This window comes from Daphnia magna, linkage group LG4 (genome assembly GCF_020631705.1).
Source record: "Daphnia magna isolate NIES linkage group LG4, ASM2063170v1.1, whole genome shotgun sequence".
Taxonomy (NCBI): Eukaryota; Metazoa; Arthropoda; class Branchiopoda; order Diplostraca; family Daphniidae; genus Daphnia; species Daphnia magna.
In genome coordinates this window covers 1,427,617-1,432,492 of record NC_059185.1, presented here as the reverse complement: position 1 = coordinate 1,432,492, position 4,876 = coordinate 1,427,617, and the positions used below count along the sequence as shown (strand labels likewise).

General features: G+C 37.3%; 1 long non-coding RNA gene across 2 annotated transcripts; it reads left to right on the top strand.

The window, feature by feature from the left end:
• Positions 1 to 1,054: 1,054 nt before the first annotated feature.
• LOC116921296 lies at positions 1,055 to 2,974 on the top strand. Of its 2 annotated transcripts, XR_006646077.1 has the most exons (5): positions 1,055 to 1,277; positions 1,449 to 1,546; positions 1,712 to 1,826; positions 1,958 to 2,506; positions 2,637 to 2,974. It is a non-coding gene; the product is annotated as an uncharacterized LOC116921296 (long non-coding RNA). The 2 variants fall into 2 exon arrangements; XR_006646076.1 differs by having other exon boundaries at positions 1,059 to 1,277; positions 1,958 to 2,974.
• The last annotated feature ends 1,902 nt before the right edge of the window (positions 2,975 to 4,876 follow it).

Sequence of the window (4,876 nt, the reverse complement as noted above, 5' to 3'; positions counted from 1 at the left end):
TTAACCGGGACAGACAAATACCGCAAGGCAAAATTATGGCCAATTTATCCTTCAATTTACGCAGGTTGTTAGGTATCGATTTCTTTGGAAACTTACCAAGAACCAATAATCCATACTTACTACAAAGTCGCGATACACTATTAAGAAATCGTTTTCACCTGATGCGTTCTAGATTTCTAGTAGCAAAAAGAAAATGAATTTTCTCTTGAATCTAAATAATAAATTTTTATAGCAAAATATAGTTTTTTTTTTAAATATGAGTGATGAGTGAAACCCGTGTTCAAATACAAGGGGACCTCACTTCGTTCGGGAAATTCCCGATAGGGTTGGGCTGTAGTTGCTCTTCAATCGTGGCAACCGTATATGCTCAGCTGATTACACTCAACGGCTCCCGCTGTTCGCGAAGTTTTCGACAGTGTTGGAGAAAAAGAATCACACAGTATAATCGAAACTGACCGCTAATTTCGATTAAGCAAATGGTTTCCTCATTAAGCCGATTTTAAAATAAACGAAAATGAAGTATAGTCCCAACTTTATATTTTGTTGTTTACGTTAATTTTAAAGAAACTATATGGCAAATTGAAAAATAAACTTGATTTCCGTGATTAGCATTCAATTCTGAATTGAAATCATGTATAGCCTTCCTACTTTTGTCAAAATCTTCGAAAAACGACATCTAATGGAATTCGACAAAAATCACACGGCATAATCCAAATTGAACGTTGATTTCAATTAAGTTGTTGGTTTTCTCGTTAAACTACCTGTAAAAAAAAAGTGCGGCCCTTTTTAAAACTTAGTTTTGAGGTTTTTCTGATTCCAATTGTTTGCTACTCTGGTTCCGTTTCATCCAAAAATCGATTAATTGAGTGAAAAACTAATATTTTATTCGGAATAAGCTTCTAATTTTGGTTGTAATAGGTTAAGTTTTATTGAATTCCAAGTCAAAATTCTAAGCCGATTTTTTATAGAATAAGTCGGTCTTAAAATGTCGGGCTTAATTAATCAAGTAAAACTAGATATCTTATCAATAGATGGCTACACTGTTTAGTGGATCGTCTGCAGTAGAAATTCATGGTTCATCAGATGTGGCCTAGTTTTTAGGGATTCGAAACGTTTTCATCGTGGGGGATAATAAATGTTCAGTGCGTTCCGTTATAAATAGTTCCTAATAATAAAGTCAATAAAGTGACTTTTTTAGTATTCTTAAATTAGCAGGAAAAACCTAAAGCTCAAGGATGAATACATTTGTTTATCGTTACTACTTTTGTAAACAAAAGGTAAATTGGTAAAATGAACACATGACCTATTGGTTTAGATCAATTGTTTTCAAAAATGGAGATTTATTCCACAATCTTCAGCTTCCCAGGCAGACCCGCCCACAAAACCATGGGGTGATGATATAAAAATTTATTAATTAAAATATTTAAATTTTTGGTTATTGATCCCAGAGTCAGAGAACAATGTACGGAATCTGATATTCTAGACCTGGAAACCCCAGGTGCCTTTCTGCTTCAACAAGGCTATAAAGCAATTATAATTTCAGGAGGTAAAAAATGAAACCAAAAACAAAGCAGACATTATTTAGTTGTGTTTTCCGCTTAATGTTATTGTTGCACTTAACTTTTGGAAACATGGAAGTGTATACAAATGTTTAGGGTCAAATCGCTGAAAAGGTTGAGCCAAAAAAGAACTTTATATTACTTTTAAACAGGTCCCAACTCAGTGTACGCGGTTGATGCCCCACTATGCGACCCAGCAATCTTTAGGCTGTGATCTATCAGTGCTGGGGATTTGTTATGGCAAGCAAATACTCAATAAGGAGTTAGGTTACAAATTCTGTTTTATATCACATTTTTATAATTCAAATTGTTTTTCAACAGTATTTAACATGTCAGAAATAACAATTATGTAGTAAAATAATTTGAACGTTTTTATGTTTTTGTTTTGTTCTTTTAAGGTGGAACGGTGGAGAGAAAAGATGTTCGCGATGGGCAATTCGAGATCCAAGTAGAAACGGAGTGCCCATTGTTTAAAGGCTTAGAGACTCGGCAAATGGTATTACTGACCAATGGTGACAGCGTAGACAAGGTTGCAGAAGGGTTGTGTTGCGTCGCAAAATCTTCGCGTCATATTGACTGATAACGGAATGTTGGTTTCCTTTCCATTCAGTGCGAAACATTGATCTTAAAGGCTGATGTTTAAGACGAAAAATGTTGCAGAAATTCTTATTCGATATCTGTGGATTGCAAGGAGTTTCACATTGGAGGAACGCGAGCAGCAGTGTAACGATTACATCCGGCGCACGGTCGGACTTGATAAGATCGTGCTCATGCTGGTAAGCGGTGGAGTCGATTCCACCGTCTGTGCTGCCCTTCTCCATAAACCACTTCTACAGGGTAACGAGTCGTCGCGAGTGCAGGCCATCCATATCGATAGCGGTTTCCTGCGTAAAGACGAATCCAAGCAGGTCGTCACTAGTTTACAGCAACTCGGGCTCAATCTTCAGGTAATTTGAGATACTTTTCGGGACCGTTAAGAATCCTTATGATTGGCCAAAATTTCCAAAATACGTCGTCCTGTCACATCTCAAATTCTACGGTTTAAAATACTAGTTCTATGACCGAGTTCTTTTACAGACAGTGGCTTCTCATTTGTTCTTCATACCAGCGATCAGATTTGAAATGGATACGATTCCGAAATCGTTCGTCAGTTGCGCCTTCACGGCCGTGTAGTAAAACCTCTAGAAGGTAATTGCATTAAGGTGTTTCCTGCGTCCCAATAGACCTGTGTCGAATGCTTTATTTCGTTTACATCGACTACACTTCAAACAAGTGGGAAAAGGTTGCCTTTAGGCAATAAGAAGGTATTGTTCGGGTCTCTGTACGAATCATGTCGTAACGGGTGAGTATCGGATTGTGGCGCTGAATGTTTGTGGATCTAATCCAATCATAGGTAAACAGTTGAAAAGGTGTGGGAAAAAATAAAGTGCAGATTCACTTTATTGACGTTATCCCCGACAGTTAACAAGCGTTTTAGTAATTTACCTAGGGATACTTTAAATTATTATTACAAGTGTGAACAAGTTACCTTAAAACTCTTGGTAAAAGTTGAAACCAAAAATGTATGACTCATGGCTGAACGGTAGAGCATCGGAGCGGTACACCGAAGGTATAGGGTTCAATTCCCTAAAGAGTCAAGTTACATTCCACTGTAAAAATATATTCCATCAGGAAAATAAAGCTTTCGCAGAATTTCAATGTACGTGGAAATAATTATGATTTATGAGTTACAAAATGTCAAAGAGTAATGTTAGAGTGCCTCAACCAAAGATCTGTTAAGTCTTATTCTACAATGATGTCATTGGTCGCATACACTGGAACATTACAACTCTTATGAAGAATGCATAGTTGATCGGATACTATGATGATAATTCTTACTCAATTTATTGTTTGTAAAAAAAAATACTCAAATTCTCCTTCGATGGTATATTGGAAAGTTCTAGGCCAGTACATGTAAACCATTATTAACACTGATTTCCACTTCGCCTGAATGGGATTCGAACCCAAGGTATGGAGTACTCTAGTCCAGCGCTCTACCATTGAGCTATGAAACATATTACAGTGAAATCTAAGTCTTCAACACCTTAAGGTAACTGTGCAAAGTTGTACATACGGGATCAAATATCATTGGGGGGGGGATATAGGGGGGGTTGCCAGGAAGGTATCGCATCCGACTAGCAACTCCAAGATCCGTGGTTCGATTCCCAGGAGGTTCCTGATGTCCTGTGCCTCCAACTTCTCAGGTGTCCACCTTCCACGTCTGTCAGTCGAGTCGAGAAACTTTCCCATTACGAAGTAATGGTCCCATTACGAAGTAATGGGACGGATATCTTGGCAATGTTTAATATAATATCCAATAATAAATTTTAATAAATTGCTCGTTTTGATTTATGGCGTGAATGCGAATTTTGTTACTTGGACATTTTGCATCGGACTTTAACCATTGCCATGCCCTGCCGATCCCACACATACTGCATGATCGATATTAATTGTATATAAGATTGTCATATATATTCGTATGGTATATAAACCAGATCATTAATTGTGGAAACCTTCGGCCGGGGTTTGAACCCGAGTCCTTTAGATCCGTATTGCAATATTCTACCACAGAGCTACGATCCTTGAATTCAAGCTATTCAGGTTAACATTTCTTTTCACGAGCCATATTTATGCCTGTATTATTGCCTTTATTATCTTTTCGTGCCTTCTAATATTAGTGCAAAGGAAAATATAACTCATGGCTCAACGGTTGAGCATCGGCAATGCACGCCGAAAGTTTAGGGATCGATACCCGAAAGAGTTAAATAAAAATCTGTAAATGCATTATAATACATCTAATAAACCCATATATACAAAGATTGTATACAATACTGTTGCAATTGTAAATCAAACTAAACTGATGTACAAGTATGTACAACAGTAAAATACCAACCCGAGGATTCGCCAACCCGGCGAAAATTCAATAGCACACATTACGATAACTGCCCATCAGTGGTCATCTCGCAATGTTAAGGTCCAATCCTTAAAAGAAAACAGTGCAAAGGTCAGATATGTATAATGTGAACGAAAAGAAAGTATGAAAAACAAGTTTTTCAAAATCAATGTAAAATAAAATTTGTATTGACAATTCTCCACAAAATGAAATATTTTGCAACTTTTAAAAGGCAAAGTACCCATTTCAAAAGTTGCTGTCAACCAAGGCAGGGGGAGACACTGCCTCAATTGACTCACCGGGGAGATTACCCAGTGCTTGGCTAAGAGAAGCCGGAAGAAGAGCTGAAGATTTGGAACATTTTTACAGGAGCGATTAACCTTTA